Source organism: Ceratina calcarata, unplaced genomic scaffold (assembly GCF_001652005.2).
Source record: "Ceratina calcarata isolate Rehan_Ccalc_2016 unplaced genomic scaffold, ASM165200v1 scaffold147.2, whole genome shotgun sequence".
NCBI classification, from domain to species: Eukaryota; Metazoa; Arthropoda; class Insecta; order Hymenoptera; family Apidae; genus Ceratina; species Ceratina calcarata.
In genome coordinates, this window is record NW_017135881.1 from 810,412 (window position 1) to 825,850 (window position 15,439).

General features: G+C 40.5%; 1 protein-coding gene across 1 annotated transcript in view; it reads left to right on the forward strand.

The window, feature by feature from the left end:
- Window positions 1–481: 481 nt before the first annotated feature.
- LOC108631686 (uncharacterized) overlaps window positions 482–15,439 on the forward strand; it is a 51,591-nt gene continuing 36,633 nt past the window's right edge. Inside the window, exon 1 of the mRNA XM_018035807.2 lies at window positions 482–786. The gene's annotated coding sequence lies outside the window, so the exon portion shown is untranslated. The remainder of the gene's footprint in view (window positions 787–15,439) is intronic.

The window sequence follows — 15,439 nt, forward strand, 5'->3', positions numbered from 1 at the left end:
ACTAATGGTGGCAGCGTGTACAATCATCCGACGCTCAAACTTCTCAAATTAAAATGAGCGGTTGTACACCGCCGAGGAAATCGAGCTCGTTTTGAAAATTGATCAACGATCAATTAAACGTGCAGAACACAAACCAGGTAAAACAAATGGAAAAAAAAAAGGAGGTGATGGGCGGGGGGGCAGAACTATTCCCCGCTAGGTGAAATGAAGATTCCGGGAATTCGCGGGGGAGCTCGAATGAAATTAAAACCGCCGGCCCGGCGAATCTAAACCGTGCCACGGCGCGAGGATGCCAGAACTTAACCGCGCGCGCCACGCCGTAGATAAGAGCAGTGTTCGACGGTCGCGACGTACGGACAGGGGTGTGCTCGGAGGGGTGAGCTTTTGCAAGCTCGTGGCGCCACTGCGTGGCCTCCCCGACTGCTGCCAAAGGGGGTGAAGGGAGTTGGAAGGGTCGCAGTTGCAAGCCTCGATTCTAGGTTTCAGCCAGTCGTGCGAGGAGCGAGACTCGTCAGGGTCGAACCGCTCTTTGCGACCGCGCTGGTCACGCTTCCCGGCAGACTGTTCCCTCGGGACAGGCTCCACCTGTTTGTCATTCCGTCGCGTATACCAGCAAAAGACGCACCGTGTGAAACGAAACGTGGTAGAAATGTTGCCGGTGTCGAACAGCGGGAAGAACCGTGGACCGAGCGAACGATACACAAGATAATCATCGTGAAAAGGGAGTGGATGAGTGGCGACAGCCTGACCAGTGATTTCGGCGAGATTAGCAGCTTAATTGATCAGGTGCGGTATATCAAGAGTGCTTGACTGCGACATTTCGCTAAATTCGGCTAACGGTGCATTATACAACCCTTCCTGCATCGCTCTCTCTCTCTCTCTCTCTCTCTTTCTGTCTCTCTCTTGCTCTTTCGCTCACGTTACCCTTTCCTCGCTTTCTCCTTTTTGTATCGATGGCCTCTTTCTGTCTTTTTATATCATTTTTTATCTCTTTCACCGCATCTTCGTTCGTGTTTTTCTCTCTCTTCCTAGTTCTCTCTGTCTCTCCTGATTATTCCATACCTTTTTTCCCCTGCGCCTCTTACTACCTCCCTTGTCTTCCGGCATCTCGGCTGATTAACCGTGAAATGGGGTGATTACAGACGCGACGACACGCGCACATACGTAAATGCGCATACATTGTAACGAGAGCGGATGGAAAAGGGGGTTGGAAACGTGACCTCGTGGCGAATATTCTTCTTTTCGTGCACGAGACGGTCGGTAAGAGTACCCGACGAGGGCTGCCAGACCGCTTTTTTTCACCAACAGGACAACACTTATTAGACTCGTCTCGTTTCGGGTTTTGCTAGTAACGGACTATGTGCCATTTTTTTTTAACTTTGAAAATGTTTTCAATGAGATAAAAGAGATCTTGTTAATTGAGAGTCCGTATAATATCAAGATCGTATCTTTGTTGTTCGTGAAATACTTTTTTGGCAATGTGGAATTACGTATACGTGGAAAATTTAATAATATTGTACGTTTCATTAAAAGAGCGAGATGAATGTTAAGGATAATGGGGTTGTACCAAGTCGTGGAGGTATTAAAAAATATTGCCCTTCATCATGCAATGTGACTCTCGTACGAACGCAAGACACATTGTGAACGTAACAATTTCTAAAAGTGAAGTTCAAGGTAAACATTAATAAGGTTAATGCATGTATTCATTCAGTGCTTCGAACCAGCGTATGCTTTGAAGCAGAAGATTTCCTCTGCCTTTAAGTGCGCTCTCTCTCTCTCTCTCGGTTACTTATGAATTCCATCAAAAAGCGTGTAAATGAAAATCGACATCATTTACCATTTCATTAACATTATTTCTTTTAAATTATTAGCTTGTTCCTTTAAATAAATGGATTAACCGATGAATTGAACATGTTGTATAGTATGACATTTTAAGAAAATGTATTTACTCAAAATTTGGTCCACAATTGGATGAAATCGAGTGAAAGACGAGAATCATTGGATAAAACCTGTCTTCCATTGGCAGAACGCGTTCCTAATCAACCCTTTTCCAGATTCCTTCCATCTCGTAGTTTCATTTCCATCTTGGCATCGTTCGAAATCTCTTCTATCTCGATCAATGAACTTGGTATCCGAAAGGTAAGCACACGTCTTGCGGGATAGCCCAGTTTACAGCCCGGTGAAAGCGAATAGGATCGATATTTGAAAAAAGAAACGAACCCCTGAATTTAGTGTTATCACTCGTCAAGACGTATCGTGTACTTATCATTTTCTATTTTCTTTTCGTTCCGATACTGTAAGGCGTATATACTTTGAAATATAATTGAATTCTTGGAGTATTCACCGCTAGTATTTTGAACATAGATTTGAACGCTTTTATTCGTTGAGCATATTTTATTCATTGAAACGTGCTTGTTTGCTTGATCACGTAGACAGAGCTTGGAATTAGCCGTTTACGAGTCTTCCGTCCCTCGCCGGGAATCTAGTCTATCTCTTTAAAAAATATCCTTGACATCGTTCAACGGAACAGGAACGACCCAATCCACAGATTTCGTCTTTTCAACGTCATATCGCAAGGCTCTGACTGTTTTCCTTAGTAATGCTCGAAAATTTTTTGAGAAGGCGGGAAATAATAATAGAAAAATGCAAACCGTGCAAGTGCGTCGTTATAGCGAAGGCACTGCAGTCGTGCTTAGTTTTTCGCATTAATTGCGACTTAATACGCTGTCATAACACAGAACTGACCTACTATTTAAAACGACGATTCCACTGTTTCCGCAAACCGGCTATTACCGAAAGCGAAACAATTACAATTTAAAAGACGTATTTTCTGCACGCTCTAATGACACGTGTATTTTCGGAACTTTCTCGCGCAATCAAACATCATTACCGAACAAACTTTGCCGAAAGATTGATACTCCGATACGCTCCATCAATGAGTAGACCGTGAATTTTTATGCAAAATAAAATTTGTACAATGTCGATGTATAAAATTTTGCTCGAGACCTTTTCCGTGGTTAATAAATAAAAATCATACGCTTGATGTGACGTATAATTTTTATACATATACTATATGAATTCTTTATAGTCTCTGTGTATTAAGTTTTTCCCATAAATGAAATTGATTTCCACGGTCCATCAATAAGTAATACCGCTCGTAACACAGTCGCCGCAGAGTTAAACGACAGGTAATCACGTTTTGCTCGAATTAAAGTTCGATTTAAATGCAGAAGAAAGGTCGGATGCCGTGAAGGGCCGCAGTGATGAAATTTCAAACTCGGTCGGGTGTGGCGTAAAGCCGATTCGCGATTCGAAAACCACTTTTTGTTTTCGCCTGTCTAGCTCGTGTACACACGTCGGATGGATCGACTGAACGTTTGAGCTCAAGGGTCGTTTGAACTCGATATCTCGTCAGCATGAGTACATCGCTGTCGAGCCACGACCTAAATGATTTTAAAAAGAAGAAAATCTGTCTCATCCCCCGAGAGGACGCCGCGCCGCGCCACGCTGTATAACGTCTCGCGCAGCTGGTTCACATCGCACGAGCAATTCACAAAAGAAGAGAAATGCGGCAAGACCGCGGCTCGTTCACCGTTGAAAATTGCGAAATATCGACGAAAAAAAAGAATGCTAACGAAAAACGAGACTCGATACGAATTTCATTCTTCCCAAACGGCTTCCCAAATTGTTTGATTGACACAGTCGTCGATTAAATACGCAAACAACGTTTTAAATGTGAATTACAAGATACTTATCATTTGAACAATTCTCGTGAGAACTGTGTCAGGCAATTTTTCATTTGAACAATCGAACAAATCGACGACTTCTAAAGAAATATTAGTTATTTTGTTTGAAGTTTGAAACGAAATTTCCAGCGTAGAAATTTCAAATTACTTATGTAATAGCATCGCTTACGCTCGAACGAGCTTTATCTCCGCGGCCGAAAGCAATGTTACATCGTTTTACATATTGATGAAACGACACAAACGGCGATCGAAATTCACAGGTAAAATTGACATGGTAAAACTGGAAGGACAAATGGGGAATTACAAATTGCATTTGTAACGAGGTACAACGGGGAAAAAGGGCAGGGAACGCTTTTTGCAGCAGTTCCCGAATTTGTCAGACACATTTACGGAATCGATCAAAACGAGTTATGATTGAAGCGTGTTAGGTATCTGGATGCACGGTTAGGAAGACCGCAGAACGCGACTTCCGAGTCTGAGAACGATAGGTGTTTTCGATAAATGCCTGAGTAGGCATGTCGACAGTGGAAAGAGGACGTTTCGCCGGCACAATGGTTACAATCCTTCATTCCCCGAAGTAAAAATTGTGGACCGATGATCGACAGCCAACGGGGAAAAACAAATAAACGAGAAAAAGAGAAGAGACAGGAAAGAGGATAGAAGAGATGCTACATTCGATAGGATAGTATCAGTGGCAATAGAGACGCAAAAATTTTGGTTTCTACGGAAATGTACGTGTGTATCCTCCCGTTGTGTGACGAATGTCGAGTTCCAGTGCAAAACAGCGCCAACGATATTATCCGTACACCTTTTGTTAAGCCAGCTGCGCCCATTTTATATACATATACATACGTATGTACATGTACGCGTATACTACGTTGTACGTACGTATAAGCGAGACGTACAGCTGTTACGAGGGTGCACACCTAGAACGTGCTGCGCGTCATAAGCTCTAGGTCTGTTGCACAGCGTTTTAACTGCACACGCACACGGAGACATACGCGTGCATACATGTACGTATATCGATCTTGCATCGAGGTTAAGCATCGGACCCGAAGAATTTTTCATGATCAACTTCCTCGTGACTTAGCATAATCCAGATCTATCCATTGACTTACACACGAATTTATACAAAGCTGCGTTCTGCTTGCTAACTCGGAATAGCAAAGTTCAACCGTCGGAAACTTACTTGGCTTCATAACGTGCAATCATCGGTTTATTCACAGGTAAATAAATATGAAAATTATTAGCAAGGTCTGAATCAATCGAAAAAAGTTAAACTTACGGAAACTTTCCAGTTTTAGCAACGTAATAATATTGTTTATTCTTTCAACATACGTGAACAATCGGACAACCGAGTATGATAACAATATTTTAGAAGGAACCTACTCGGTGAAAAGTAGATTATCAAATTCAATGCCATTCAAGCCCTATAACATTCGTAATTAAACGGAACCGTGGAAGCCAGAACAGTGGAAGCTACGGAATTATTTCCTTAAAAACAGGCGACAATACAATGGAAACGAAAATTCCTTTTTCCATAATTGAATTGCAGTTCGCGAGTAGACTATCAATAATACTGGTCATTTTATTTAATCTTCACCTTCCTACGGATTTCAATGCTAAAAACAAAGCGCGCAAAAAGGCGTAGGTCTTTCGAATAAATCGAGAATATTTTTGAAATAGAGATATTTCCCGGAACATCCAAACAAACTCTAATAAAAACATGTTTCGGTAATATCAATATTATCCAATATAGAGTGCGTTATAGACTAAGTACAAATACGAGAAGTGTACACATAAAATTTAGTTCCTATAAAATACGAATAACGATTTTAATTTACGGTTTTATTCGTGTTATTTGATTCGTCGTGCCTCTTTTTATTTTCAAAACGTTCTACACATTTGTTAATTAATACGTCCATCCGAGCGTACAGAGATATTTTGCCCGTTCTTATTTGTACCCGTCGTTGTACCCAACAATCGTATATTTCTCGCATGAAAATCGAAGACGAATTTTAGAGACGATATAGCCGATGGTCGTTCCACGTGTTTTATTGTATTGCCTCTTAACTTTTAACGGCTCAGCGAGAGAAAGACGAAGGAAGATTGAACGCGAAGCTGAAGATATAAGTATTTTAGCTACGGTGGAAACAGAGCAAATAACAGGGGTCACGAAAGGGTAGTTTCATGTTCCGTGTACACGTGCATTACATACATGCGCGGTACGCGTTCCCAAAAGAGGCGTTGTTTGTCCGGTAAAAATCAAAAACCGCGCTTTCGCGTCGCTTGTAGGTAGCTGTGAAGGATGTTATTTTAGACACACGTATAGCAATTTTTATTTTGTCCGTGAATGTTTGCACGCACCAAGTACTTACATACATACTCCGTGGCTGTTGGTCGATTAAGTATACACCGACTATTATGTCTTGTCGTTGACAGAACGAACGACGTGTAAATAAAATTTTCATTCATGTGGGAATAATTAAAGAGTGGAGTCTGTTTAATAAGTACGAAGATAATGGCAAATATTTTAAGAGAGCCAATGAAAAGTCGCATTTCCCAATTGCAACAGTTTTACGTTTCATGTCTCTCGCAGTAAACCTGAGCACTTATAAATACTACATAAATGAATAGATGGAAGATTCAATAGACATGAACTTTATTATTGTAATTAAGTGGTTCGTACCAATACCTTTTAGTACGCGTATCGTACGTAATCGTACGCGTTTAGGAGACTGTTAAAAGGCGGAGGCATCGGAAAACGCTCAAAAGGAGTTGCCATGAGATAAAAAATGATTTTCACGAACATGCCCGAATTGCTTGTTAAACGCTGATGCAATGCGTGTATCATAGCCGTGTATGGATTTTCTATGCACACGAAGCTACGTGTGTACACGCGCGGCGCATATGCATCGTCGTTAATGGCCGTCGTCCATTCGTTTACGAAAGTAGAATCAGGAAACGTCCGATATCGTTGCCGAGCACGAGAGATCGAGTGTTTACTAATGCCAGATACGTGGCCTCAATCAGCTGCTGGTTCAGAAACGTCTACCGTCGAATGTGGTACACGATACACGCGTATCCCCGAGACTATAAGCGATATCGAGCCGACTATCTTTTGCAATAAACTTGGCCCAGTAACACAACGATTCACAGATCCCGTTCCGGTTTTAACTACGTAAAAGGGTTGAAAGGGCTATACGGACACAGTGGATGTACACGCTAGAATCACAGGCTTTTCATGCCTTTTACAGTGTTACGATCTGCTCGTGAATTTGCATATGCAATTGATAGTTGCAAATCTCCAACTGTACCATAATTTTTGTAAACGGGTACACGAGATGATGAACTTTATTCAACTTCAGCTTTCGTTTTCGTAGAATTTAGAACGGATTGCTTCGCTCGAGTTTGTCTACTTACGCTATGTAATAACAAACCAAAAATTAACGAGGCATTGGGACATGGACGCATAAAAATTAAAAGTTTTCACGTTTCGCTGTCAGTCCTTGGCCCGTACTGTATGTAAAGAAAATCGAACGAGATTCGGAGAACTTTTATTGCGCTCCACTATGTTTCTCGGTTGTCACAAGAGAGGAACGCGAATAACCGGCTTGCGCGAAACTGCCGGGGGCTTCACTTTCGTGAACTTTCATGGACTTAGCGATACGCGAACATTGTTCACCCTGTTTCACAGCCCCACTGGGTATTAACCCATTAACACCCTCGGTCTGCATTAACTTCGGTTGCCGAGTATAATTGGCATTGTATATCGTAGCCCGTTTCATCCGGTTGCTGCACTGGGCAAGCACAAATTTAGTGCACCAATTAACGACCAATTATCACACTGATAATCTTACGTCCTCTCGACGAAATGGGAGAAAATCATCATGGTTTATTTGCCAGAGCTTAATAATACATTGATTAATCAGCATAAAAGCGTGCAACACTAAACAGAAAATAATAATCATTCGTACACGCAACTCTTATTCTGTGGATCAACAAATTGGACACGAATTTTTTTCGAATTCACTTCCCCGTTGCTAAGGCTAATACCGTATTCGAATCAGAAACGCCAGTGGGAATTCCTTGAACTCGATTCTATAGATCGAATCAAATTACAAAAGTAAAAGCTTTCAGAGCGATCCATACGTACTTACGTATGCATCAATGCGGCGCCGGAGAAAAAAGAATGTTTTAAATATCATTGAAAGCAAAGCCGGTGACCATCGAAGAAAGGAGGATTTTTCTACCCCGAACTTTGAACCTCTCCGAATTGATTTGCACAACTTACACAGACATATTTCATACGATGACCGCATATCAAATTCAACTTTTTCACCCGTAGCGTCATTCATCTTGAACGAAGATTTCGGTGTAGAACGTCAAACTGAAAACTGGAACGCGACCCAAGCTCTCTTCCAAGTCTAACGAAACTTTTGGCATTCTTTACATACTTCCGCCCCGTGTCTCGCGTTACGTATACATGTACGCGCATAGTGTATCTATGTATAACAATAGCGACTGTAACGAATACCACGACTATAACTACGACCACGAGAGAAACGTAATGACGTTATCGTCGCGTCCCAGCCAATCCAGAAGTCTGCTCTGCGAGGATAGTTGCCATTCCTATCCACCCGAATTCTATTGGCAAATCAACGTCGCAAATGAGTGATTCAGTCTTTGTTTAATTAAACACCAATTGGCGATTAATGTTTGGTTTTTAATTCGGATTCGGATATCGTGGATGGCAATAATTTTTTAATTAGCTCAATTGGAAGAAATTCGAATGAAAGATTGAACTTTATTTCGATATAAAGAATGCTAATCGTCGATTATAGATAAAGTTCAATTTCAACAATTTCCCTGCTACATATCTAATTTTAATTAACGATACGCTCGGAAGGACTGGATTCGCTTGCATAATGAAAACCATGCGTTAACAGATTGCGGAGCAGTAATTTTGTTATACATTACATATTTACGAGGATTCTCGTGATCCGTCCGCAGTATATTAATTAATGAAATAATATCATTTTGTCGTTGAAAAAGATTCGTGATATTATTGCGACGTAAATACAACCTCTTTACTCGTTGTTTAATCAGATGAATGTCGGCTAAATGAATCGATCTCTGTTTTCGTATAATCACGTCAATCACGGTGGAGTTACTTTTTTAATATTTCCTTATCCGAGCGTCGATAATCCGTTTTGCTCGACGCCTCCGCTGGTCTACCTACCGCGAAAGATATAGCTTCATACGTTGCACCTACGATTCCGCGAATGTTGTAACAACGTTATCTCTACACTGCAGCCAATCTCGAAGGCTCTCGCAGTGGCACGGAGTACTTGGGGTATTCGATGCAGGTGCATTGCTCCCAGGTAGTTGAACGGAACGAGTCGAACGGAAACTGTTCGCTGTTATTCAATTTTCCACTTTTCCTACCTGCAATCCAATCGTTGAACGAGGTTTCGTCGGAATAGCGAAGGTACCAAGTTAAATCTAGGGAACATTGAAAAAAGCGTTTTTTGCTTTTCTTGTAAAAGGGGAGAGAAAGAGTCTAATCTGCTCGAACCATCTTTCACCGATTATCGCATAATCTCGTGATGCGATAATAGGAGGATAAGTCTCCCGATAGAACGGCGTCGCTTAGTCAATCGAACTTGATCCCGCGCTTAAACTATTTACGAGACTGATCGAGCTATCAACGCGATCCCTAAGTGATTTAATAATACATTCCGACGCGAGGAAAGCACGTATACACGATGACTCTCGATCGGGTTTATCGGCGACAGATCGATCGAATGCTAGGTCGCTTAACTTGGATCGATTTCAACAGAAGGGACATTAATTATCAACACAATATTAATTCAGTCTACCCGCATCGAACGCGCAGTGTATTATAGGCACGCGCGGTTCGTGGTCACTGTGACTATAATGATCGCCGTAATAGCGGATGGCGATAATTACGTTGCCTGCTCACAGCTATCAGCCGTATCTCTGTCGATCGTTCCTCCACTCTTCAGCGCTCATCTATTTTCGTTCAACCCTATCCGTTTAAAGCGACTGACGACTGCCATCGGGATTGCTTTGTCGACGCTTAGCTCAGCGTGACGTGATAGCCAATTTCGAAAGATCTCGATTGCCGGCTGACGCTCCGCACGATCAACGGTTCTTCGTGATTACCATCGAGCCACCGCCATCGGACATTGGTACCCTTCATACGAGGCAGAGCCGGAGGGACAAGACATGGTCCAGTATACGTATACATGTATGCATATACGTTACAATATGTACATGTACAGACGTGTACATTGCACATCGTCGTAGAGTACGCCCAGGACATGCATACATATAACCAAGTATGTATGTAAGCATCGTATTACCTCGTTGTCGATAAATTCGAACCGCGACGGGAAAACGGCTTACCGAAGAGCTGTTCACGTAGTTTTAAAATGCGGAATAAAAGAAGTAAAGAATCCTGAATACAAAATTTAATTTCTGTAGGATTATATGTATATAATTCTCTGTAGTCCAAAGTGAACTTTTACCGTTGTGGAACTCGTGTACCGCTGTAAAATTGAATATCGGTTTTCGGAATAAATTGAATCCTGTCGATAGGACAGTTGATTCAGATATTGTGTAATTAAGTTTCTACAGTTTGGTTTTCGAGTTCTCGGTGTCCAGCTTTATTTTAACTGACGCATTTTGAGATTAGGTGACTGGATATCTGTGGCTAAATTAATCTCGGTACGCGGAGCTAGTATACAATTTTTGACAAAATGAGAACTACATTGGACGGCGCAAAATAGGGTCTGAAAGTGTACCGTAGATAAAGAACGGCCAGATGTTTACCACCAACGGTATACACCAAAAGGGTTTATTTCGTCGCTGCTCCATTCGTGAGGTTTCTATTTCTACAAAATGAGAGAGAAAGAGATGACAATATTTCAAGACCACCGCGAACCATCAAGCTGAAGGACTAATGATAGCGTGTTGTGCCATTGAAATAATTTATTTGCGCAATTTCACTAATTAGCATGTACGCGTTCATGGATAGGTTGAATAATAAAATTAGGAACATCAAACGAGCATAATGCGCGTTTATAATGAACACACACCTAATCCTGCAAATTCGTTTCAACTACGAGCAATGAATTAATTATATTCATTGTTTTGTCATCGAAAGAAATATTCTATCGTTTGCGAAAATTCGATTTAAGAAATATTTTAATCTATTAATGAAACAATATTTCTTACTGGCTTATTAAATTGTCCATACTCCTGATAAAAGTGAGAAACAGATCATCAAATATTTATAAACGACAGTACCACTGTTGAATTGATTTGTATACATGTGTAAATATGATTATTAAATTTGCACGTTCAATCGTGCTGCGAAATTATTCTCTACGATTTATACAACGCGCAATTAATAATCTGTTTACGTTATCTCTATAGGAAATCGCGGAGGTGCAAGCGTTAAGATGCATGGTTATACATGTATGTATATGTATACAGGTATCGTCGACGCGAAGGGAAAATAATTCGCGTATTTTCCTTTCTCCGAATCATGTGGTAATTAATAATAAATTTACACTGGCAGAAATATGACGCTAACGAGATCTTGCAAAGTATACATATAGTCTTCGTACATTATTCTCGCTGCACGCCGCAACACATTGCTGCGCATAGCCGTGCACGTTAGCACATTATTTATACAGTATATGTATATTTCCCGTTTTAATAATGACGAAGCCATTAAGCTTCGTGTAACCGATACTCTTCTATCTTGCCTAGAAAAATAAAACTAATCTTAATCAATTGAGGTGGAAACAGATTTTTCGTTCAAAAATAATTGAAATCAAAATATCACTTGGATTTAATCAGTCAAACGATAGGTCATGTGCAAGTAATGAATGATCTCATTGAAGACGAAGTGAATTCACGACACGTGGAAATTACATTCATTCATTCATTCATTCATTCATTCATTGGCAATAACATGTAATTGAATAGGATATGAAGTACGTCTAGAGCCTTTATATGTATTACAAATTATACTGTTAAAAGCGTTCATCAGTTTGTTTACATTCGGAATGAGATGTTACTTTCAATTAATGGACGGTGACATTATAATATTGTACAATTTTAACAAATAGACAGTATTAATGAACCCCATCAATGGACAGTACACGAACGACTGAAAGACTAATTAAATCAAAATTTAAACAGCTTTCCATTCCAGATAATTTCTAATAATATAATTTAATCTGTTTGTAGACTTTTAATAAAAGAATTTCGTATCCCATGTGCTAAATCTAAGATTTAATTGATCAATCCTGTGATCGTCTGACCCCACGAGCTTCACCATCGCTTGTGTGATGGTTGCCAAGATCGATGAAAAATTGAGCGAACACGATGCGAAAATAACACGTGTCACTTGGTAACGATAACATTTTACGATACTTGAGAATAAATTTTCCCCATCGCATCGATGGGAAACACTTTTGCAAGCTTTGCACGCTTCTATCCGGCTTCCTCGGGCTTATCAGATGAACGACGCGCCGCGAGACTATCCGCTTCGTAATAACGACGGCGTATACATGCACCCGCTTTCGACGAGGCAAACCGATTGCCGATCGGGGGATTTATATTTCAATACTTGGCTCCTTGGGTACTTAGGGAAGCGCAGCCAGACTAGATCGGATCGGATTCAGAAAATATCTTGGCCGAATATCCAATTCATGTGGCTTTTAAAGCACGCCTCACGGAGAACAGTTAATGTAATCATTCGAATTTCATACGATCTCAGCATTTATTAAACAATTAACGAGGAGTTTCTTCTGACCGTCCGACGACGATTAATCTCGGCGAAATGGCCACTTCATTTAGCTGAAGTTCTTGAAAAAGAAGTGTTCACCGCGTTCAACAACTACCCGTCGCGTCGGGAAAAATGCCATGCCACCGCGAGTATAATTAATGCGTGCACGGAAAAACGGCGAAAATTAAGGGGAATATCAGCAAGAACCAACTTTAAATTTTTATCCATACTTCTCCTCGGCAATGATGGAGGAAAAAAGCGAGAACGGTGTTTGTCCTTTGACCAGTGAGCTTGCATGCTTGCTCCTTGCAATGGAAGAACACTAGCACGGCGTTAAACGCTCCATCGTTGTACACGTGGCCCTCTTTCTCCAAATTAAATCTTAACCATAAGAGAGATTACGAAACCGATCCGAGGAAAGGGGGAAGGTGCTTGTCTACTTGCACACTTCCTCGCTAGATTGTCTTTTACTCGGTTGTTTCTTTCCGCTCGGCATTGTTATTTCAGTCCATTAGGATTTAATGTAGAACTCGATTAAACTGCGCTTTCGTCGCGCGATTTAATTAATTCGACATCGGTAAAACAATTATGCGAGATAATTGCTACCAAGTTTTAGATCATTTCTCTCTAGTTCAGTTAAACCTTTCCCAACGCTCCTGATTCCTTATGCCAACTGATAGCTCGACTAATTTTCATTCTCTCAAAAGGTCTTGTAACAATTTTTAGAATCTTAAACAATCATTTATTATCTTCCAAATTGACAGGTTTCCATTTGTGTGGAAACCGTTTAAAACCGACTAACGCCTCAATGAAAATGTTACAATTAATTCAAAGGGAAGATGTTAAATCCTTGCAAGTTTTGAAGATCTCGACTAATGCATTCACCGTGTACGTTCACCTGGAAACGAGGAATCTCGAGGCTCGTGCTTCTCCGTGTACCAACGAGAAACAGCCAGAGAATGCCGCTAAGTGGCGAGATCGTTCGTTAATTAAATCTTCTTCGGCCGGGTAACCTCATAGTTCAACAGTCTTTTCCGACTGCGCCGCGCAATTATTTTAACTCCACGCGCGATTTTAGCACCACGCTCAGACGCTCTTACGTCAACGCGCGACCCTCGAGCGCAAACGTGAAACCAGGTCTTCCAATTAACAAAATTAAGATTCGGTAAACGAAAGCTTGAATTTGTCGACAAGAAACGCGAGATTGCCGCGTTGAAAGCAGAATTATTTCAAGGTCATCGTATCAACTGTACTAGTCGTACACTAGTTTCTTTTCCCTTTTGTTTAATCGTATCGTTTGGTATTTCAGTGGATACGCATGCTAGGAAATATTGTACTCTACTCGAATCGCAATTGCGAATCCGCGAACGATGTAATAGTATTATCTGTACGCAACAGCCAGTTTGGAAGCCTCGATAGTGGTATGCGCATTTTCGGTACTCGGTATAGGTGCAATTGTTTCCAGGTAGTTTTGTCTAACGGACCGAACACATACACTGTTCATTGTTGGCCTATTTTCTGCTTCCAATTCGTATAGAAAATTGTATTACCATTCAATGAAGATACGTCTGATTACTTAGGTATACACGAACGATCAATGGACCCTTTTAAGAAAAGAATTAACCCTTTTAAGAATTCCTAGAAGAGATTCTAATCCGTTTAATTCTAATTTATATTCAGGAATTTGTTTAGTTTGATGAAAGGAGCAAGAAACGACGGAAGGTTAATGGATGCGAAAAATATTAGCGCCAAGTAAAGCTTTAGAAAGCTGTTTTTAACTTCTACTTTTCGTTAATCTACCATAAACGTTTATCTTTATATTTCTGCCAGTATCTGCACCAATTCCCATAGAAGTTAAACGATTTACGGGAATGAAACGAACGCCATTTCACAAGGATTGTCAGAAGTTGAACGTGATTAATTAATAGAGTAAAATACACATTTTAACGGAAATAGATAATAAATTGTGGTAGATATTTAAAATGGTCGTCAAAGAGCAAAGACGTTCACAGCGATGCTGATGGTGCTGTAGAGATTTCTCTTTGACTGTATGGAAGTTCAATCAGGGAAGTTAATCAACTCTGAAACGATTAAATCATCCACCGCGCTGTCTTGCACAAGTATGTCTGTCCCGTTCCGACTCCGAATTTGCAAGTAATGAACGTATGTCGAAAGGTTACCAGTTCTTAGAACGAATTTAGAATAAGAAAATAGGGTAGCCATTCAATATCTCGATACAGCTCCGCAATTCTCATCGACTCGTAACAATCTTTAAAGATCGTTCGTCTATGAAACAAAGGCAACAATGAAATTGTTGTCCTGTCAATGCAAAATTTCAGAACGGTGAACATAACACAACAATTAACGCAGAGTTTGTTCGCAGAAGCATGAATTGACGAGAACCCTTAGCTATTATTGGCCGTTCCCTTCGTCGTTTGCTCGTTGCACGATCGCGATAATAATTGAATATTTGCGAACGAGGCAAAGGAGGTGAAGAATAACATTTACCAATGCTGAAACCAGTTAAAACGTCCGTAGAAATGATGACTCTTGTTTAAGGATGTATAGGCTATACATATACCTAAACAATGCTAGCATGTTGAATTTGTTATTTAGGGTTCCTATTACTATTAAAAAGCTAAAATTATAGTGATATCAAATTTTTCATAGGTAATAGTATCATCTACAACTTTTATTCGAAGCATTTGTCGAAATTCCGCGAAAAAAAAATTTTCGATTTTTCCGAGATTTTTCCAAGGGGTACCCCTTCAGATTTTGCGAAATTTTCGTTTTTTGCTAATAACTTGCAAACCGTTGGATCTACGGGAAAATTGCATCAGACCTTTTTTGTAGAGGGCGACGAGAT